The sequence below is a fragment of the Lissotriton vulgaris genome, chromosome 3_1, assembly GCF_964263255.1.
Source record: "Lissotriton vulgaris chromosome 3_1, aLisVul1.2, whole genome shotgun sequence".
NCBI lineage: Eukaryota > Metazoa > Chordata > Amphibia > Caudata > Salamandridae > Lissotriton > Lissotriton vulgaris.
In genome coordinates this window covers 549,111,076-549,134,876 of record NC_141689.1, presented here as the reverse complement: position 1 = coordinate 549,134,876, position 23,801 = coordinate 549,111,076, and the positions used below count along the sequence as shown (strand labels likewise).

At 41.3% G+C, this 23,801-nt stretch overlaps 1 protein-coding gene across 3 annotated transcripts in view; it reads right to left on the bottom strand.

Moving 5' to 3' along the window:
* The window catches only part of LOC147726770 (baculoviral IAP repeat-containing protein 1-like), a 929,669-nt gene that overhangs the window by 440,591 nt on the left and 465,277 nt on the right, over positions 1–23,801 (bottom strand). The gene's annotated exons all lie outside the window — the stretch shown is intronic.

The window sequence follows — 23,801 nt, the reverse complement described above, 5'->3', positions numbered from 1 at the left end:
ATTAGGGGATACATAATTTCTCTGTCTGACAGTATGTGGTCTCTGTACAGTGTACTACAAATTGTCATGAAAGCGGAGGCAATCTCTGTAGCAGCAACCCTCTCAGTGCCCAACTGGTGCCTAACTTCAGAATTTATCTAGATGGTGCCTCCCTAGTAGATATTCAGTATAGAGGTTTCTCCACCCTTTCCCCCATTTCATAGGGTGGGCTTTGAGATGCCATCTATATCTGCCCATCTTTGTCTAGGGATATATGTTTTAAAGGTAATCTGCTCCCTTTTAGTTGACAAAACAGGTCCATATTTGCAGTTTCAATGTATTATTTCACTAATGTGTGGTCCTAGGTCCCAAGTTCAGCTATTTGACTTTACTTTATTATGAAGATATGCTTTCGCTCTTCCACAGAGTACTGCTTTCCCAGCCTTCCAGAGTGTGCATCCAGAGGGGAACTTAAAGAAGACTTCAATTGTGGTTCTCAAGTATTGGCTGAAATCTTTCTCTAGCAACAACCAAGGGTTATGCCACCCTTCACTGCACAATCATTCTCTATTCCTACCCAGGCTCAGTTTTGCGCTGATAGATCAATAGGGTGAATATAAATTCATCTTACCCAAGTTAAATCGGTACCTAAGAGGAAGTAATAGTCAAGTTTGGAAAGGGGCTTATGTAACAAAGACAGGTATGTATAGGTTCTTTAATCATGGTCCCACATGTGCCATGCGTCGCAGAACCCAAAGCAGTCTAATTCTACAATGTGGTGTGTTCGTACAAACTGGTTACATGCACTCCTTGAGTGTTCAAATCCCTATCAATTATTGCATTGAAGTCCCCCCCTACTACTGTCATCCCTTGTGGAACCTAGCTATTACATTTCTGAGTTCTCCTATGAATTCCTTAGTTATTTGTAGGGGATGGAGTACATGCTAACAATGTTACAGCATGTTCCTTCTATCCTGCCAAAGATAAAAACCTAACAACCCTGATAATCTGTTGTGGCCTGGGTGACCATTAACAGGACGGGCCTAAGGAGCAGTATGGCCACTTCCCTTGATTCTTTGTTAAGTGATGTGTCCTATTATAGCCAAACTGCTCCAAGAAGATGCATTTTGAAACAAGAGGGTAGGTTTCCTGCAGCAGCAGAACATAAGAGAACATCAGAAAACTGGAGGACAGCCCCTCTCTTGAACTGGTTATTAAGCCCGTTGACATTCCAGAATATTACATGATAGTTAATCATGTTGTGTTTGTGTGGTCACGTGCAGGAAGGATGAATGTTAATGGCAGCGTGATGGGATATTGGTCTACTTCAACAAGAGGAGGGGGCTAGTGATTTATAGGTGTTTGGTGACTTATCTGAATGTGACAAATCTCACTGTGCCAACTTTGAAAGTGATTACAAGAACTCACACTCAAAACATGGAAACCACTCTGCCTCCCGCCACTGAACCCTCATACGTCTGCTCAGGAAGCATCTGTCACCCCTAACTACACCCATACTAACTTGGTGTAACTGTATGGTGTTTGTATCAGCATTCAGACAAACATAGAATGATCTCACACTCTGGATGCATGTTGTGCACTTCAGTAATGTGTGGGTTTTTGAGAAATGAAAACATTTCTCTTTGTTTGCACCTGCTTCAAGGAGGTCTTATTTTCTTTTATACAAGATGACAGCTATTTTGGTGGTGTCCATGTGCATATACAGCCTTCTGGAAATGTTTCAGGTTTTTCTATGGCTTCAGAGAGCCCCATGAATCGAAGATTTCTCATCTGCACCCACCCCCACATCGTCTAAACATTTCCACAGGGCATTTGATATAAATGAGTGTCATGTTACAGAGGACTTAGGGCCCTGAACTGTATCTTTGAGTTTTGAGATATAACACGTGGCCTCAGTTATTCTATCAACTACATTGCATACAACTTGCCACCTCTCTTTGCTTCCAGGGCAGTGCGTGATGCCCAAATAGCATGTAGTGTAATTGTTAAATGTATCACTTTTTGATTGATTGTGGTCAGGGCACCCTGTCTTACATCATACCATGCTTCCGATCCACTAATTCCTTTCAGGCGAGGTTAGGAATGGCCCTCCACAGGCAGGAAGAGCGGGAGTCACTGGGGGCAGAGCAGTGCTCCAGTAGTCTAGTCAATGCCAGAATAAAGTTCTTGATATGAGGGCTGTAATGCTTTTAGAGAGTCCACCACAAAGATGAGACCCACTTCTCAGCCCAGGATCGAATCTCTTGCGGATCTCTCCTGCATCAGGGTGACATGATTTCAGAGTCTGAACACCAGCTGTTATCTCAGTTCCTACCAGCCAATGCAGAGTGGCATCTATTTCAAAGTCCAAAGGGGCTTCTATGTACACGAGGAACCCCCAATGTGTGCCCTACTCAACGGGTATTTGCTCCAGTTGGATGGCCTACCGGGTGGGCATTTCACTTGGTCCTGCCTCAAGGCCATGACACAGTCCAGTACAGTGTTTATGCAGGGTACATGCTTACCCATGGCCGCTTCCACCACCCAGGGAGTAGGACTCACCATTGATCATCTTGTACAAGGCAGACACAGCTACAAGGTAGCAGGAGGACCTATTTCTATTTGATGCCCAGCTACCAGCAGAATTAGTGTAGATGTTGGACAAGCTAGGCGAGGATGACAGCAAAGTGCGCCCCCCTCTTGATTTAAGACCAACTTGAGGTGTTTTAAATTTGATTTATTTATTTATCTATCATTTTTGCAACTTTGATCACAACTATGTACACATGTACAAATAATCACTTTCAATTCATTTCAATTTTGTTATAAAAGTGTTAAAGTAGATGATCAGAGACTTCACAATATATTTGTCATCAGAGTTCATAATTGTATGCACATGTTACCATTATTCAGAAAAGGAGAAAACAATCAAGACATTTAATTGTAAATGGATAAAACAGAATACAAAAGATTAAAGTGTGCTGAAACTAAGACGTTTTACTTTCTTAGATTTGTGAATGCCCTGTGTAAGGAGGATATGATTAAGACAAATGCAATGAAAGTTTTGACAGAAATTAGAAACTCAACCAAGAAGAAATTTATTTTCCAAACAGAAAGGCAAAACAGTTTTAGTTAATCTGTTTCCAAATGAAGAAACTTGTCTTTGAAAAAAGTGCCAGGTGGTTGAGCCACTGGTTTGCATTGGTTTCCCAGTAGTTTTAGATCCTGAAACATGATGGAAATGCCCCCCACACAGAAGAAGAAAATGTTTAACTCTCCTGTTCTTGTTGCCCTTTTGGTTTTGTTAGGTTCAGTACTTTTGTTGGCTTACACATTGTAAAACACTGCACAGTCCTTCCTGTACTGAATCTTTAGATTCAATTTGATATTAATTTCAATGGGTTGCTTAACAGGAGAGTGTGGAATGTATTTATCCAAGTGTGACATTTTCTTCTGGCGAGCATGTTTTCAATCATTCGCTATGGACATTGTGAGTCTTTAATGAAGTCAAGAATATATTACATTGACGCTCAGAATAATGTAGGCCAAGGGCAAAAATATTAAATCATAACTGACAGCTGAAAAGATGGAAATAGTGAACATTTTGAGTAATACTCAATAGTCCTTAGACAGCTATAATGGTAAACTACACTATTTCTATAAATATTGTGAGAGAAGAAGCAATTTTTACCTGTTACCTTATTGAAGGAAAACATGTTGGACGATACCAGATGCATAGTATGTCATGCTTTCTGTGTTATGTTTAGCATTATCCAAATGTCAGAAATATATTGCAAACTAGAAACTGTTTTTTTTTATAATTCTTTGTATTAACATATAACAAACGAAAATCAGTAGAACCTGGGTTTTAATCTTTTTTATTATTAATGTGTACAAAGGAAACCAGCAGTATGTATTGTCCTCACAAGATGATGCCTGTGCATAGTTTAAATAAGTTCTCTAATATAAGAGAAGTAGACTAGAATAGAGTAGAAAACAAAGGAGAGTTATCTGAAGAGATTATTAGCAAGGCAACCCCTTCCCTTATGTAACAGTGTCTGCCAATGCAGACTCACTAGTCAACCTAGAGGCAGTGCCTCCCAGCGGTTAATGTATCCAGTGCCCTTAAACACTCCTTCATTACACACCCCATTCAAAATCTAACTCTAGAGTCTACAGATCCCAACAAATATCATCCTATCGCAAACTCCGCAAGACGGTCCAAGTGAACATTGAATCACATCAAATTCTCAACATGTACCATTTCAAGTCCAAACACAGAGACAACTCTGGTAAACGTGTGTGATGATTTCCTTAAGACTCAGCGACAAAGGTCACTTAGCAAGCTGGTACTAGTCGACCTCTCTGTCATTCTTAAAATGATTGACCACATCATCCTACCAAATATACTCATAACCGTGGCCTACAACTAAAAACAGCTAATAAGGCGATTTAAACCCTTTCTGGAATATTTAACTCAAAATGTGATAAAAGGAGAACAGATCTCCACCTACAAGGTCTGATGTGGAGTAGCACACGGTCTACCCTGCTGCCTCTTAACATAAACATAAAACCCCTAATGGATCTGCTCTGCCACAGACAACTCCACACCTATAAATATGCCATCAACCTCAGAGTTACAGACCCTCCCACAGAACCTAAAGCAAGTAAAGAACTAAAAGCATCAGTGCATGGATTGGGGAAGGCAGCCTCAAACTGAAGGGCTTAAAAACCACACTCCTGTTTCTAGGCTCAGAACAACTCATCAAAAAGATTGACATCCAATACACACCCTGTAGTAACTCCGACCACACAAGATGTAGGTTCCAAGTAGATTTATTCACAAGAAGGACAGCTTAACAACCACAGGTAGCAGAAGAAGTCTTCTCAGCATAAGTTATACAGAAACAGTGGTAAAATCAAGTGAAAACATTCTAGATGACCAAGACAATTCTAAATGACATAAGTTGGTTCCAAATGACATCAAGTCATGGAATACCACACACCTCCCCCCTTTGAAAAACAAAAAAAACCAAGAAGAAGAACCAAAAGAAAACAAAAAAAAAAAAAAAACCCAAGAGAAATAGAGTAATAAAGGAAAACAAGTTAAGTTCTAACATAATCTTTAAACTTTGAAGGAGCACATTTTACGCGCTCACTACATCTTAAAGGAATTACTTCACAGTCTACATTCGATAAATGGTTGTCAACTTCAACATAAGGATCAGATTGAACATCAGAATTGATCACACAATCAGAATTATTTACAAACTTATTTTCTAAATTGTCATAAACTTCATGTGTACCAGAAAAACCATTGGAATTACGGTCTGAAACGAACTTCTCTGGGAAAGTAGTTTTTTGAGTGGAAGGAACAACAGTAGTCTTGCATAAGGAAATTCTCCTCAAATTCCATATTTTCCCTCCTTCCACTCTGACAGCTTTGCGAAAAATTTCAATAACTTAGACAGGATCAGACCATCTAGAAACTTTCCTGTGTAACAATCCACCCAACTTTACACGAACAAGATCACCAATCTTTACACTGCAAGTATTATACTTCTTTTTGGCGGAATGTTGAATCATCCTCTCCTGGTATTTCCCAATTTTATCCTTCAATTCTTTAAAATCTACCTCATAAGAAGAATTACCTTTTAACCACCAAGGTAAAAGTCGAGAACCTGGTTTCCTCCCTCGTAACAACTCAAAAGGAGACAAACCGGTCACCGAATTGGGAGACAAACGATAGGTTAACAAAGTCGCTTGAAGAGCTTTCTTCCACTTCAAACCACTCCTCACAGCTAACTGGCAAGATTCCTTGATGACCCTGTTGAACCTCTCAACTTGGCCGTTGGCTTGTGGAAAGTAATTCGAGGTTCTTTTACGTACAATTCCACAATTACTAAGGAAATCTTCAAATTCGTTACTAATGAACTGTGGACCATTGTCTGAAATAAGTTCCTCCGGTAATCCTTCCCTTGCAAATATTTCATCAAGAAATTCAATCACATGCTCTGAAGAAATTCTCTCAACAATTTTCAGCTCACGCCATTTTGAAAAGTAGTCAATAAGGACCAAAGCAAACATCTCTTTTCCAGATTGATAACTGAAAGGTCCAATAATGTCAATAGCTAATCTTCGCCAAGGACCGTTAGCATATTCAATAGGAGTCATGTCAACAGACATACTCTTCACTGATTTGTCACTCAAAGAGCAAGGGGAACAATTCCTGACCCAGTTATCCACCATAGCATCAACACCAGGCCACCAGTAGTGTTCCCTAATCCTCCTTTTAGTAGTAGACATGCCCATGTGTCCTTTATGTGCTAATTTGCAAATTGTTTCCCTTAATTTCGTAGGAGGAATGATTTTGTCAGATCTGACAATAATGTCCTGACACAACATTAAATCATCCTTAACTTTGTAAAATGACGCCAAATCACCGGAAAGTTTCCTTTCCTCAGGCCAGCCCCTAATCAAGAACTGCTTAACTTGGTTCAAAACAGCATCATTTTTCATAGCTTCTGACCAATCTTTCTCGGAAAAGATCAAAAGACCCTCTTGACTTGAAATTACATTGACATCTGCAAACGAGTATGCTACATCACAATCAACACTTTTGCCTACAGTTACACTTGCTGGAAAACTTGACATACAATCTGCATGAACATTCAAACGTCCTGGAATATACACAACCTCACAACGATATTCTTGTAATTTGGCTGCTAACCTTGCTAGACGAGCAGTAAGCACTCTACCACCTCCCGCAGACAACATAGTGATCAAAGGCTTGTGATCAGTTCTCAAAGAGAATTTTGTCCCCCACAAAAATTGTCTAAAGTGTTGAGATGCCCAAGTACAAGCAAGTAATTCTCTCTCAATAGTTGAGTAATTCTTTTCAGCGTCACATAGGGCTCGAGAAGCATACGACACAACAAACTCACCAGATTTATCCTTTTGCATCAATACAGCACCCAAACCAACATTGCTCGCATCAACATAAACAATGCACTCCTTACCTACTGAATAAGGCTTCAAAAATGGAGCCTCAACAATTTTACGTTTCAAAATTTCAAAGGATTCTTGTTGTTCTTTGCCCCACTCAAATTTTGCATTTTTTTTAGTAGAATCCTCAAAGGATGCACAATGTCTGAGTAATTTTTTACAAATTTACCATAAAATTCAGTCAAACCTAAAAAAGAAAGCAATTGTTCTTTTGAATTAGGTGGAGATGCATTGACAATACTCTGAACATGGTTAACCTTGGGTTTGATACCATTCTTTGATATTTCATGTCCTAGGTACTCAACCTTGTCTTGTCTAAACTTACATTTGGTAAATTTTAATGTGAGACCCTAAGACCTAACTTTCTCCAGAACAGAAACTAAGTTCTCATCATGTTCAATGCAGTCTTTCCCAAAAATCAAAATGTCATCCTGGAAAGCTATAGCCCCTTTGCATTCCGTTAATAACTCTTTCATAAGACGCTGGAAAACAGAGGCTGCACTCGCTAAACAAAAAGGCATGCGCAAATATTGGAACATACCTTCTGGAGTGACAAATGCAGTTAATTTCCTGGAGTCTTCATGTAACTCCACTTGGTGGTAGGCACTAGCCAAATCAATGGAAGAAAAAACAGTGGCACCAGATAACACAGCAATTAACTCGTGTATGTTTGGTAAAGGATGTTTATCTATCCATATTTCTTTGTTAAGACTGCGGAGATCCGCACATAAGCGAAGTTCGCCTGAGCTCTTAAGTGATATCACAATGGGCGAAACCCAAGGGGAGGATTCAATTGGCTCAATAATGTTCCTTTTGACTAAATCATCCAACATTTCCTTTAATTTAGGCCTATAAGCTAAAGGAACATTTCTTACTCTATGCCTAACAGGAACAGCGTTATCATTTAAAATGATTTTGTATTTAAAATCAACGTATTTTCCTAACTTGTCATTAAAAATTTCGGGAAACCTCTCAAGTACACTCTTAGTGAAACTAGAACTACCAGATGCATCTAAGGTTAAGTTCACCATAGAATCAGTTATAGACTTTACAAAACGGGGCTCATCAACATAAACTGGGGGAGTAGCGTTAGGATCCAACTTGATTCCTAAACCACGTTGATGAGGCCAACCAAGAATAGATACACCCTTAGTAGCAACATAAACTTTTGCCCTGATGTCCCAGTTCTTAAAAAATAGCTTCGCCCAAAAAAAACCTTCTAGGTCAATCTTTTGTCCCGTGTACCATCCAGGATATATGTCTGGACTCAATAATTCTCTTTGGTGCCACAATTGTTCAAAAATGTTCTTACTAATAATGGTGTACCACGCACAAGAATCAACAAAAATTTCAACAGGTTTATCATCCATAAAGATTGTACAAGAAGGGAAATTCTTTTGAACACACTCATCAACGGAAAGTATACAGTTCAAGCTATTAAGAACTTCCTCTTCTTCAGGAGAAATATAGTTGATTTTTTGACTTGACCTGCAAACATTACCAAAATGCCCTTTTTTCTTGTATTTTACGCAGATTTTGTCCCAAGCAGGACAACCTTTGTAATTGCCCACATAGTTGGAACTTAACAAAACTCCTATTATCATTAGCATTTCTTACATCTTCCTTTTTGAAATTAGTTTTACTATTGAAAACACTCGAAGTAGGTTGACTGGGTTGACTTTTAACAATAGCTACTTCAACATCAGGAACATGTGTTTTCTGATTTTTCCCTCTAATTTCAGACACAAATATTTCAGAATGTTCTATACCTTTTGCTATATTCACTACTGCAGCTAATGTAGTCTCAGTCCCTAACCAAAGTCTTTCTTGGATCTTTTTGCTTTTAGTTTTCATCATAATTTGATCCCTAAGAACTTGCTCGTATGATATAGTTTCAAAAGAACAAGTACAAGCAAGCGAACGTAGTGCTGCGACGTAATCTTCAATTGTTTCGTCAGGTTTCTGCTCACGAGAATAAAATTTGAACCTTTCCATCACAGTATTTATCCTTCTACCAAAGCGAATTTTCATTTGCTTAGCAGCTTTATCAAAAACATCCATGTCACCAGCATCCTCCAAAGGTGGTAAGTTATCAAATTCTTCAATCCCAGCACCCCCAAGACAATGTCTCAAAAGGGCAAGCTTTCTTTTTGCAGAACAACCATCTTTTTCTAATACTTCTACATATGCAATAAACATGGGGTACCAAAGGTCCCATTCAATGGAAGGATCACCTGCAACTTGAAGAAAATGAGGAGGTGCAGCAATATTAGACATCCTGTAAATAAAGGTTAACATTGAAATAGTATAAATGAGTAAATAACGACAGAAATATAAATTTAAAAAAATAGTAATGACAGTATTGGTGTGCAAATAACCGTAGTTGAGGATTTGCTTAAGTTGAATTCTCTCTTCTTTTTAAAAAAAAATAAATAAGACAAGGTGTGCAAATCACCGTGGAAATTTTCAGCAAAGCGTTTTAAGTGAAAATAATACAGTTGTATAAGTTAAAAGATTAACGTTTTCGTTTCCTCGATAAATTTCTAAAAGACACGAAGATTTGACTTCAACCTTCACCAAGATGGCCGCCGTGAGCGTCTTGTAGTGCGCGATGACGTGCGGGATGACACGGGTATCCCAGGATGCAGCACGAGCAGACGAGAAGCAAACGAACTCTGGGAGGCTCGAGGTGAGTTCTTCCAAGTATTTACTTAAAAGTAAACAACCCAGCGGAAAGCGCATACAACAAATTAATTAAAAGGGAACATCTCCAATTAATGAAAAGAAAAACCGCTCGATGAGTGCGGTCGAAAAATGATGATGTCGTACAGCGCAGAGTTTAATGAAAATCCAAAGTAATTTGAATAGAAATAAACTTACGTTTGAAGAGGAAAATCACACAAGTTCTTTTGAAAAAGTAGGAAAGTACATTGTAGAAGCTTCTCCCAGCTGAAGAAGAAAGATTTTCCTTGAAAGATTTTCCTTTAGTTGGTGAAATGTAGATAAAAACGAGTGAACGCTGTCTTCTCAAATCCACTACTCCCATCCTCGTCGCCAGTAATTATGTAGTCACTCCGACCACACAAGATGCAGGTTCCAAGTAGATTTATTCACAAGAAGGACAGCTTAACAACCACAGGTAGCAGAAGAAGTCTTCTCAGCATAAGTTATACAGAAACAGTGGTAAAATCAAGTGAAAACATTCTAGATGACCAAGACAATTCTGAATGACATAAGTTGGTTCCAAATGACATCAAGTCATGGAATACCACACACCCCTACTCTCTTTGGCAAGCGTGTGCCAAATAAAATCAAAGTACGAAATATGAGAGTGATATGGCATGCTGACCTTGGTCTGAACTCTCGAACTCTAGTCACGTCATCCTTACATCAAATCAAGCTTATAAGAAAAACCTTCCTTTTTACTGCCCCCTCAAAACTACCCATGGTAATAGGGTTCGTGGCCAACATAATATTAGAGTATGTTAGTATTTTGTTACATTGGACTTCCAGATTACCAAAACCAAAATGCTGCAGAAGGTGCAAAATACTGGAAGGAGACTAATCTTTGTCCTATAACAAAATCAACCAGTAGCAGCGCACCTCAAAAGCAAGCGTGCACTAGAACCTTGTGATCACAGTCAACATCCTCTGCCTCACATACACATGCATCAAAGGCCCACCCTAAGTACCTGCAATAAAAGAAAATGCTCAATACATACCAATACGTAAACCATACAATCTTCTAGTCAGCCTAGAAATCAGACGAAAACACCAGGATGACTGACTCTTTTTAATGGCAGCCCCCAGCCTCTGCATCAACCTTGACAAGCGAATCCACTACACCCAATTAATGAAAGTTCATAACAGCATTTAAAACCCACCTACTCTAACTTCTATAATCCAGGATCCATCTTCTGCCTCTGCCTCATACCCTTTGCTTGCTACGCCAATGCCATTTGGACAAAGTAATGAAATCAAAACCATCCAGTTCATGATTGAGATGGCAAAAACTGGTCTATGTGCAACCAGAGCACTGGAAGAACTAACCAACGGGAGGGGTCATAGTGATATATGGCAAAACATCACCAGAAGAGTAGGCCTCTACCTACACAAAATCAATATCAGCCATGATATTTGTTTTATCTTTCTCATGTATTAGAATGGGTAGAAGCATTCAGTATGTAGGCCATTTCTAACTGTGACCATGTTTAGTGCATGTTTTACAGGCAATCATTTTTCATGAAGGGATAGAGGCCACCCATACATCTGGCAGTCTAAATAAAGAACCCATAACAGACTAATGTCTTTGACTACATTCAGGAGTCTGGTGCACTTTATGCATCTGATCCAGTGGGGGCTAACAAACAATCCTCAGCGTCTTTCTAACATATGTACAGGGAGCCTTCTGCAATTTATGCTACATTTTTTCTGAGGTCAATATGTCGCCCTCTATCTCTTGAGAGAAGATGGACATGTTAGATGCCCCACCTGTCCAAGAAGAAACATTGACAGATATGAACAGCCTAAAAAAGGGTAAAGTGGCGGGCCATGATGTTATCCACATTGATTTCAATGATGATGCACCTATTGTTCTGTTCTCAACACCAAGCAAAGACCTGATATTATAAGAGTGTTATTGCCCAATTTTGCTCATTAGTTCTGATGTTAAGGTTTTCACAAAATCCCTTTTGGTCAGATTAACCCTCCACTGTTTGCAATAGATTATAATGATCAAATGGGCTCTGTGCATATTAGACCTTCAACTGACAACGTATATCAGATAGTCAATAGTGCATCTTCCTGTCTAGCTCAGATGATGTTCTGCTTACAGCAGATGATGAATTTGATAGATGCAAGTTGCACTATATGTTTGCAATGTTAGATGTATTTGGTATTTCTAGCTCATAAACCACTTTAGTCAACCTTTTGTGTAATTGCACAAAGGCTTCAGTTCTCACAATTTGACTGCTCTCCCCATCTTTTCACCTCCATTCTGGGATGAGTTGTTGTCTGATCTGAGCCTTTTTGTGCCTTTAAAAATTCTTCAATATGATATCCTACTCAGTTTGTACAAATACAGTCTTGAGGCTACCAATGAAGAAATGCACAGAGCTGTTAATGGTAGACGTTTAGGAATGATGTAATTCTATGCAGCTCTGGCTTCGCCTATGCCCAGGGATAAACCATTTCCATAGAAGTATTTCACCGACAAAAACGTATGACCTGAGAGCAAGGAAAGAAACCTACAGTGCCAATTTCATGAATGTGAATCTTTGGAGTACAGCACATTTTTGTCTACTAGCATAAGTACAATTATCACTGTTAACAAATGGAGGAGGATAGTGGGAATACAACATATATGGAACAAGTACTGGCATAGCCAATAGGTCTGGCCTTTGGGACCTTATAAGTGTTTAGCCATGCAACAGTTGATGTTGTTGCACCAAGGAAATTGTACTGCATAATTAAATACTTATAAGGACCCAAAAGCGAGAACTACTGGCTATGCCAATGCTTGTTTAAACTTCAAGCTTTGCTTCCTTCTTTCCGGTCGACAGAAGGACATGTGAATCTTGCAAGGAGCACTGTGTCCTGCAACTGTTCTCATTGTTAAATATGCGAAAAATGTACTTCAGCATTGAAACTATTCAAGGAGGGTAAACAGAGAACTTGTTCTGAGCACCTTCACGCCTGTTCCACCCTCATGTAAAAGTACTCGCATAATCTAAGCAGATGTAGCAAAGATTGGTATCTGAAGCCCACATCAGCGATGTCTTGTGTGTGCTCCAGGAAAGTAACTTAGCAAAAACAAGTTCAACTCTGAGGCTCAACCCTCTTCAGTGGGACAGTCTAAAGAGAAAACAAAATGTGTGTGTGTGCATGCATGTGTACATGTGTGTGTGTAAGTGTGTGTGTGCGTACGTGTGAGTGTGTGCACCCATATATATTTAGCAGTGTACCATGAGCCGCCCATGTTCCAGTCCATGGACCGAGGACATTTTGCAATAGAATCCATCTTTAAAGGCAAGTATGATTTGAGTTTAATGTTAGAGCCCCCTAATGTGAGATCTTCAATCTATAAACGTTTAATGGTAGGGCACTTACACTCTAAGGAGATGACTTTAGTCAGAAGAATAGTGCCTGCACCCCACTCCACCAACTTAAAGCTCTTTAGTTGGGCTTAGTTCGCAGTATTCACGCTTCGAAAACTGTCACAGGAAGTTCCACCCACCTGCGGCAGAGAGTGACTTCACACCCAGCTTACTTCCTCCTTCTTCTCCCTGGTTTTAATCAACAGTGAAAATAATAAAAAGCAGCAAAAGCGCAGCGAAGGAGCCAAGTGGAGGAAGCTAATGCTTCCAGATGATAAGATATGTTATAAATACATGACAGCTCTGTAGAAACAGCTATTTTCCAAGCCAAAAAACTCTTCCTGAGCATTACGATGAGCAGCTACGAATATCAAAAACAAAACTCTCACAGCTAAGACCAGAGAAACAAGCGTGGCCGCGAAAGTGAAAGCGACACTCTGTGTTTCATTAGTAACATGATCCACAACAACAAGCTGCCACAATGCGCGCCGCTGCTCGCTCCCGACACAAAACATTTTATGGGAGTGAACATTTCAAGAAGAGGTGGGACATGCACCTGCCTCTGGCCATTTGCGTGCTTTCATTACAGAAAGACACATGCAAAGGTCAATGAGATGTGTGGGAGGAGTCTGACCCACACAGAGAAGTTTGGAGTGATTACATGAAGCCTCCCATAGAGCAGCGATAGGCTCGACCTAAAAAGGAAGAGTTGTGCAAAGAATGAATGTTATGTTATGAGGTTTTATAGAGCACTCAATGGCCCGGAGGCGTCTTGACACTAGCAACGCTACACATGAGAGAAGATAAGGGCATTAAGTGGAGGAGAACAGCCAAGCTTTCAGCGCCTTTCTAGAGGCCAGAAAGGTCGGCTGAGCCTTAATGGCAAGAGGAAGGTCTTGCCATAGTTTGGTAGTTTTGTGGATAAAGCCTCTTTGTAACATGCACTTTCCCTCTTGAAATGTATCGTTTGCTACCTCTTGTATTTTGTTTGCTTTTGATACATGCACAATTGCCTCATGTAACGTAACGTTTGTTCTTGTGTTTTGAGTATCTGCCATTTAGTGCAGTATTATACCTCTATTTGTACTTTGTACACTTTTGTATCACACACATGTCACTTTTTTTCTCTTGTAACGTATCGTTTGCTACCTCTTGTATTTTGTTTGCTCTTGATACATGCACAATTGTCACTACTGCCTTATGTAACGTAACGTTTGCTCTTGTAACATGCTGACTTGTAATTTTTACTCTGTTTCACTACTGTTCCTATTGTAAAGTGCTTTGACACCTTCGGGTAGAGTCCGCGCTATATAGAAACGCATAAAAATAAAATAAAAACCCCAGGTAGTGCACCTGACTCTGGGAACAGCGACTTGCAGCGCAGATGCTGAGCATAGAGCTCTGGCGGGCATGTACCGGCTGAAACTGTTTAGAAGATAGATAGGACCTTAATTGTGAAGCGCCTTGAAAACAATACACAGTGTTTTGAAATGGATCTTCAGCCTGACAGGTAACTTGTGAAGCTTCCATAGAAGCTTCCCTAGACATTTGGAAACTGATTGATATTTGGGAATTTTGACAAGCAATCATGCTGCTGCGTTTTGCAAAGTTTGAAGCTTATTTAAAGCCTATGGATGGGCATTGAAGGAAAGACCATTACAATAGTCTATTTTAGACAGAATGAGGGGAGTGACTACAGACTTATGTAGGGTAACTGGGATGAACGGAAGGATTTTTTTTGACCAGCCGGAGTGTACAAGAAGCTGATGCCGCAACAGAGTGTGCCTAGTCAAGGTAGGATAGTTGTCAATTTTTATGACGCCAAGATTTATGACTTTTCTCACAGGGATCGATGCAGAGCCCAGCTGGGGGACCGAATGGAAGGCGAAGTGCTAAAAGTCAGAACGTCTGTCTTGCTTGAGTTGAACTTCAAGCAGTTGAAGGAAATTCAGGAAATGACAGCCTGCATGCAGTCCTGAAAATTGGATGCTGTCCCTGAGACATCGGAATCAAAAGCAACATCAATTTTCATCTTGTCTGTGTAAGACGTCAGTGAGAAACCGAAAGACTTTATAAGAGATCCCAGTGGGGTGATGTAAATAGAATGGAGAGCATCCAAGGAGGGCCTTGAATGCCTAACCTGCTCTGTTGATGCATCAGCAGCCCATGGTCTACTGTATCGAAGGCTGCCAACAAATCAAAGAGGATGAGGGCAGCTTAAGAGTCCCAATCTAATGAAGATCAAATTTCCTCTGTAACTTTAATGAGCCCAGTGTCAGTGCTGTGATTTGCTCTAAAACCAAATTGAGTGTCATCGAGCAAGTTATTAACCTGCACATAATGCAGGAGTTGTTTATTGAGGACTTTCTCAATCGAATTGGCGGGCAGAGGAATACAAGAGATCGTCGATAATTATTAGGATCAGCAGGGTCTAAGGAAGGCTTCTTAATGAGGGGAGTGACAGAAGCTTTTTTTCCAGACCCATGGAAAAGAGCAAGAACAGCACATAAGATGATAAAAATGAGCTAAAGGAGAGAACCCTGGGTGGGCAAGGATCGGCGGGGGAACCTGACTTAGAGGAGTTGATTAGAATAATGGTTTCCTAAGAGGAAGGTGGGATGAATAAATCCAAGGAGCATGATAGTGGAAAAGGACGACTAGCATCGACTGCCCGTTGGAGATTGGTGACTTGGTAGAGAAATTGTCGAATCTGTCTTCGACTTTACAGCAAAATGTGTCAGCCAATAGATTGCAGAAAGGTATACTGAAGTTATTAGAGGACGAGACTGGAAAAGGAGTAAGCTTTTTGACAGTAGAAAAAGTTCCTTAGGTGTGTTAGTTGCAGCTTTGATTTTGCTAGTGAAATAAGTGGATTTATGTGTGAAGATCAAGGCTTTGTAATCCGCTATGCATTTTTTGTGAGCTGTATGTTGGACTTCTGGGTAGCTGGACCACCATAAGTGTTCTTGTCTGCAGCAGCCTTGCTTCTCAGCTCTAAGCTCAACATAGAACCATGGAGCAGATGGCTGAAATCTTCGAGATCCAACTTGTTACAGAGAATGGTGGCCCTGGTACTGCTCCCCAATAGATGTCTATGTTTTTATTAAGGATGACCTGTGTGATGCATCTACACTGCACCACTTTCAACGTTCACCAGCTACCACTGAATGAGCTCTGTGAGGGTAGGTCACAACAGTCAACTCTGGTATGGTTAGGTGGGTGCTATGAGGAACAAGATACTACCCATAGTGGTCCAACCAAAGTAGTAACTATCTGAAGTGTCAGTCGCAGAATCAGGAACTCAGGACTACCCTAAACATATACTATTACAATCAGCGCAGCAACATTGCAAAATTCCAACTTGTTTACTGATCAGATCTCATCTCTCTCTCTCGGTCTCTATCTCTATCTCTAATGTGACTTCCCGGACGGCTAGTGAGATGAAACAAATGTGCCCAGAGGAGAAATAACAGACAAATAAGCAAACTTTGGCACCCTCTCTCTGAAGAAAGCATGGCAGAAGCTGTAAATTCAAGGCGGTGCCTCTTGATATGAAACATACCGCATTGGAAATTTACCATCATGTAGTCCAGCATTCAGTGGATCACCAGAAAGGAACAGTCTGGCCTTTTTATGTCCACCCAGTGAGAGAGGCGTTTCTCTGTCCATGAATTATTAGCAAGAACATTTAAAACACGCCTGGGTAGATAGTAATTCTTTTATAATGTGGTTCTGGTTCTGACACCAGGAACCATGCATGAAATTTAGGTTAACTCCAAAAGTCAACAGCCTGTATCTTCTGTGACCTGAGTAGATTGAAGGTATGTTAAACGCTCTTATAAAAGCTATTTCACCACCAATGCTTTTGGAAGAAACCGCTGTAGATGTTAAATTATTTCTAGTGTTCTACAGTATTCTTAGATAAAATTATTGTTGCGTTTACAGTCTTAATCATACCTGCTTAGAAACCATGATGATTGGTGAAGCAATACATGGAATGGTTGAATTAATCTCAGCAACAGACAATTAGTTTGCCCTATTCTCATCATTTGTTTGCCCTTTCTTGCGAATGCAACAGGAAGAAACCATCTGAAAATCAGCGCGGGTCAAGCTTACTGAGCTTCAAGATGGCTGTACTCTACTGTGGCTCCTTGGGTCGAGTTCATAATCCTTTTACCATACCCAGGGTACTTAACAATAAAGGTATATCCTATAGGGTTACCTCAAGGCAATTTTATCTGAATCCTGGCAATTATCCAGGAATTATAATTTATCAAGGACTCTCTCATAAACATGAGGTTGAGTCCGCCCTGGTAGTACCAGGGGTGAGGAAGCCTATGATGAAGAAAGGCACATTATCTGGGTGGGGTTCTTTATCAAGAAAAACTGAATCTGGACTGTCAAACTAGGGATATTTAATACGGAATACAATGTTCTTCCACTTTCTCTCTTGACGCCCTGTACTCATTGTGGTTATTCAAGTTCATAATTCATCAATAACCAATATAGCCTTCCATCGAACAATCACCCCATGTACTTACTTACTTATGCCTACTACCCCTCCTGGGGTGTAGGCTGTCAACCAGGACTCTTCAGCCATCTTTATCCTGGGGTTTTCTTTCAATCTGACTCCAGGTGTAGCCCATCTCCTATCAGTGAGCCTCAAGGCTTCGGCACCAGGTGTTTCTTTGCCTTCCCCTTTACCTTTATCTTTGCGGGTTCCTGCTCAGGCCTTGCCTGGTGGTGTTTGATATGGGTTTGCGGAGGGTGTGACCTAATCAGCTCTAGCATCTTTTCTTGATATCTTCATGGGCAGGGAGTTAGGAAGTCTGCTGCCATAGATAGTTGTTGCTAATGGTGTTTGGCCAGAGAATGTGGAGGATTTTCTTCAAACAGGTGTCAATGAAGGTTTGGACTTTGTTGGTGGTGGGTACTGTAGTCCTCCAAGCTTCAGCTCCATAAAGAAGGACCTATTTTACAATGGTGTTAAAAAGCCTGCTCTTGGTTTGCAACTTTAGGTCCTTGGAGCTCCAGATGTTTGTTGATTCTTGCCTTGTCAGCGTTTGTGCTGTCTTGCTTGTCTATGACACTGCTCAGGTAAGTGAAGGCCTCAACCTCTTCCAGTGCAAAGCATGCAATTATTATTATTAAGGGGAGCTTATAAAGCGCTTGGTTACGCAGAAGCGTGTCCCCGCGCTACAACTGAAGAACTCTGGACAGTGTTAAGGAGTGAGCCCAATTATCTGGAAAACAAGTATGTTTTTAAGTTCTTCCAGAAGCTGGTTTCAGATGGGTCTAGGCGGAGATAAAGAGGCATGCGGGCCCTTTTAACCCTAGGAACCTTAAGTAGGCCTCCATGTGAGGAGCGCAAAGCTCCTCACATGGAGGCCTACTTAAGAGTGGCTGTAGCTGTGCTGGCCATTTTGGCCTTCAGGATCTTGGTTTTTCCTCTGGGGATGTTGAGGCCAAGTAGTGCTGATGTGGCTACCACATTGCCAGTCTTCTTTTGCATCTGCTTATAGGTATGGGAGAGTATGGTCAGGTCATCTGCAAAGTCCAGGTCATCGATATGCGTCCAAAGTGTCCACTGCTTCATACTTCTTCTCATTTTGTGGATGTCTTCATGATCTATGGCCAGCATAAAGAGAAAAGGCAAGTGCAAACAACCGTGAGGATTATCTTGCAGGTCATTCCCTCGCAACAGTTCCTGAATGACCTGCTGGCACATGTGGGAAATGACAATTCGCTGTACAACCAAGGTGTCCAGATGGCAGTGTGGTTGCTGCTAGGGGGAAGTACTTGAAAGCTATGAAAGCACTCGCATCTTACCTTGCATTGGGGCTGCAGGCTAGGAAAATGTGAGAAGTGCACTGATGAGAGTGAAGAATTGCAGAGGCCAATTTCTTTGTTATAGGCTGTGTTACCGCCAAGGAGGGATGCCATTTCAAGCATACCGGTTTGAGGGAGGATGAAATATTCAGATCTGTGCATCAACAGAGAACGGCACTTTGTGGCCGTCTGGCCCATATAACATGAAGATGGACTGCCCGAGAAAGGAACTGTATAGACTAGATGAAGGCCATTGGCTTGACCTCTGATGCGTGCATGATACAACTTGCTTTGTTTTGCTGAAGTAGTGTCTGGCTGACTTTCAGGGTGCTCTGGCTGCGTGTGGTGATATGCTTCTCATGAGGCTTATTATAAGTGCACGACTGGAGATTGATACACGAGGGCCCTGGCACATATAGATCTTGAGGTGGTGCATTGGCATGCCTGACTTTTGGATCTACTAGACCCCTGGTATCAATAATAAAGGTTAACCAAAATAAAGATGAGTGACTCATATGCGCAGTTGCAAACAAAGGAATTCATGAAACAACTTATCTCATTATATACTGGGACATAAAAAAAACAATTGAGAGCTATGATAAATTCAATCTAATTATTAAGCCTAGGAACGCTGCTGAACATAGGCACTTGGTGTTTATTTTCTGAAGGTAGCATGAGACCAGTGTTTCACTCTTGCATAGTCCCTGAATCCACAAGAGGAAGTACCACATAAATGTACACTATGGGTAAATCAGAAAAAAACAGAAGCAAAGCTTTTTTTTGATCCCAGGAGATTGATTATGCTTTTTTTCTGTACTGGGGCTACTTGTAACCTCACATTTGTTTTCCCCTCTTGGTTCTCAGTCCTTATTTTTGCTTGTTACTGTTACAATGGTTGCAGTGCATAGAACAGTTGTACAGCCTACATATAGAGCGTAATTATTTGAGAGACAAGAAGTAGTCCGAAAGCTAATCAATAAAAGCTGATAGCTTGCTGCTTAAACAACCAAAAGGAACACCCAGTTATTGTGTTTGGGACCCAAGAAATGTAGGTCTCACAGCAATACAAGGTATAAGAATGGTTGGAGCATTCGGTATAGTGTAGAACAGACACAAGCTTGCCAGCCTTGATAAAATCTGATGTGAATGAAACATGTGTTAGCTAGTCACCTATTTACCTTATACATCACTACGTTGCCTATACTCCAGTTTTTATACCTTGAAGAGTAATACATGGCTAAATGGACTCCAACACAATTGGAAAAGGGACTTGTGAATTTTCAATATTGTAGTCCAAACTTTTGTATGTCTTATTTCTGCTTGTATCCAGTGTTTTGCTTTGCTACTCCCAGGCTTCCTTCTTACTGATGCTGCAATGTCATTAACTAGTATTTCAGCTCATGAGCATGACTCCAGATATGCTTTGAGGCTAGTTTTATCCAGCATGCACTCTGCACCATGTAAGTCAACATCTTGTTCTGTGATATCTATAATTGTGTATTTTTGGTGGACTTACCTCCACTGACTGGGATCTCTCTCTTAAGGTGGTGAATTTGTCGATCCCTTTGACCATTTATCCACGACTCTCAGCCATAACCTTCTGTTATATTCTTTATTCCCTTTTTTTACCCCTCATTTCCCCTCTGTTGGGACTTCCACTTTAGAACATTCAGGTGGAAACATTCCTGTGAAACCCATTAAGACTTTTAGTTGGATGCTGCTCTCACAGAGTGTAGTATGTTTCATGTTTTTCCTGTGAATACAATTATGTAATACTCTTACTGTTCTAGTTATTGCTGCATTATAACACCATTCAGTTCAGGTTTTTCATTAACCAACCTGCAGGAGCCTGTGTGGCAGAGCCCCTTTCAGAAGGCCATGGGACATGTGGGGGCTAATGGGCCTAACTGTGGTGTTGAGGCATTTTACTCCTGATGTCCCGGGCCCGACATACTATGGATCCCATTCAACTGGACAAATACCCCTTCTGCACTCCCTCAGGGGGAAGTGCAGATACAGGTCAGTGATCACGACTCATAACTCAGAATGCAAACAGTACAGACAATAAATCAATGTCCAGTCAAATACTTGTTTTCATAAGAAAAATACATATTTTATTTCTAACTCTACACATGCAAAGGAATAGGACATTCAGAAGCAACACCACAATTGCCTTGAGGTCGGCTCTCTAGTAGTTGTCAGGCAAATCCCCGTCCCATCCTCCTTCATGTAATTTGCTTGTGGTTATTCCCCATTCAGTTGTGGCTGCATCTAGGGACTGTTCACTATTAGAGTCTATGGTGCAGTAGCATCATTAGCAGCTAATCCACCACATCTTACCTGCTCTCGCAGCATGGAATAGTTCAGCAGTGCAGTGGGTGCTCTCTGCATGAGCACCCACAAATCTTGCTCTATTCAAAGTATTTGGGCTATCTGTGGCCTACGCTGCAGCACCCGGCGGAGCAGGCTATCTCTCCTGAGTGGCACTGCTGGAGTTCTCTCAGTGGTGAATTTGTTTACTTAGCTCTGGGGGAGGGAATCCCTTGCAGTGTGGGTCCTGTCCGCTAAACCTAGACTCAGCCTCTCCTTCGGACTGAATTCTTCAGAAAGATTGTCATCGGCAGCCACCCCCTCCTGGCATACGGGGTTGCTGCTGTACTAGATAGTACGGGTGCAGGTTCCTCTTGTACAAGCACCCCCGCTAAGATGTTTATGAGCCCCAGTGCCTCTCACAGTATCAACTTAGCTGGTGACCTCCACTGGCACACAGGGTCACTACAGCGCAGCGGTACGGGCCCATATAGTCCCACAAGGTTCTTAACTCTTACCTCAGTCCATGGCAGCCCCTTCCTGGCATATGGGGGTCACCAAGTCGACACTGCACACAGGCAATGACCCAACCAATGCCCAGTTGAATCCTCGAACCGAAAGTCCTCACAGTAGGGGTCCCAACTGGACCTCACTCCCTCCTTCTCTTCCTCACAATGCAAACTGGTTTTAGCAAGCAGGCAGGCACTGGTGCTCCATGCTTCAGTGCAGGTAATCTTATTTTTCCTGGGGGATGGCCCTTTCCCCAGCAGGGAGACTAGCAGGCCTTTGCCCCCAGTCCTGGACACAGGCAGAAGTCTTGAAAAGCTTTACCTTCTCACACAGCCTGTTTGGCTGCTTGGCAGGTGAAATGTTTTGATTTCTAATCTTCCTCTTCTTATGGTCCTTTTCCACATATCAAATGTGATTTAGATCCTGAGACTATTGTGTTTTATGTTGGGGTTCTGCTTCTTTTGAAGTGTACATTTGTCTTTTTCTTCTTTCCTCCTGAAAAGACATCAGTCACAGAAGCCATGACTCCAAAGCTGATTTACCCATATCAGAATTCATGGGAGTGACCAGAGTTCACACTTGGATTTCAGCCACAGTGATATGTGCATCTAAAGGTTATTCCAAGGCTCCTAGATCTACTCTTTAGGGTTCTCTTATCAGCCCTATCTCCTTTCCTGAGATGTGTCCAGGCCCCTTACATGCATTTATCAGTGTATCAAAGAGCAGCTTTTCGAGGTGTAAAGGGAGTCTCTTTCTCCTTCTCTGCAGTGTCAGCCATCCAGCTCACAGAAATGCAGTAATACACAAATCTCTCTGGCGGATTCCTCTCCTCGTTATATTCACCAGGCAGGCCTGAGCTTCTCAAAATGGAACCCAGGGTCCTCCACGTAATTTACCATTGAAGGCATACTGTCTCAGTGTACATTCATGGCACACTTACTGTCCAGCACTGTTACTATTGTACCATTACAAGCACACGTGCATTTAGCACACGCATTTAGTCTGTGTGCACTGTTCTGCATTGAAGCTTTTCTATACTGTTCCAGGGTGCACTATTTAAAAACACACATTCTGCCAGCACTCCCCATGTGCACTCTGCTTAACTCTTCACCCTTCATTTATTGTATTTCATGCAAGCACACACCCAGCACATGCTTTCACTGCACACGCACTGCACAGCACTCCATCTTTCATGTCATGTATTCCTGGCAGGCATACACACACTCAGCACATGCACTAATCCCACATGTACTACACAGTACTGTACCCTTCTCAAGCACACACTCATCCTGCACTATGCAACTCTCAACGTCTACCAGATGTAGGCCAAGGGTGAGTTAAGGTGAGTGAGTCTGTAGTCTCACTCCAGTAACACAGGGTAAAAAGCTCCTGTTCTCTACTACTGATCACTACACAGTATACTGTCACCACTGTGCTCGTCCTGCTGTACTTCTGGTGAAGTCGGTAGCCTTCCACTATACAAGGGTAGCACTTTGGGCACCAATCGTAGTCCAACTAGAATACAATCCATGAGACAGGCCTATGTCATTGTGCACATGTGCAATCTGTATTTACCCATGACAAAGAATCAGCATTTAGGATCCAGACAATAATACAGTTGGGCACACAAGGCAGGGGTACAAGTCTTCAGCCATGCAGAGGACTTTTCTGTCACAAAGATCTCTCTCTCTCTCTCTCTCTTTTTCTCTCTCTATCTCTCTCTCCCCCTCTCTCTACCTCTCGTTACCCCCTACTTTCCCTTACGTTTGGGTTCTCTTCACAGACCTTGATATATTTACAGGTGTTGAACAAACCATTCGGGGAGAGGAGAATGGATTGGACTTGACATCCCTTAAACATTAACTAATATCCGATTGTGACGCATTTAAGGAGCTTAGGAAACCAATTTTGAATATGGATGCTATGAAATACGATGAAGATCACAGATATGATCTATTTTCCAAACAGATTTCTCCAACGTTACTGTGTTATGTATTGATACTGATACATTCTTTTGGAGTACATTGATAAGGTACGTTCACACATTTATAAGTTCAGTCTTTAACCTGCGTT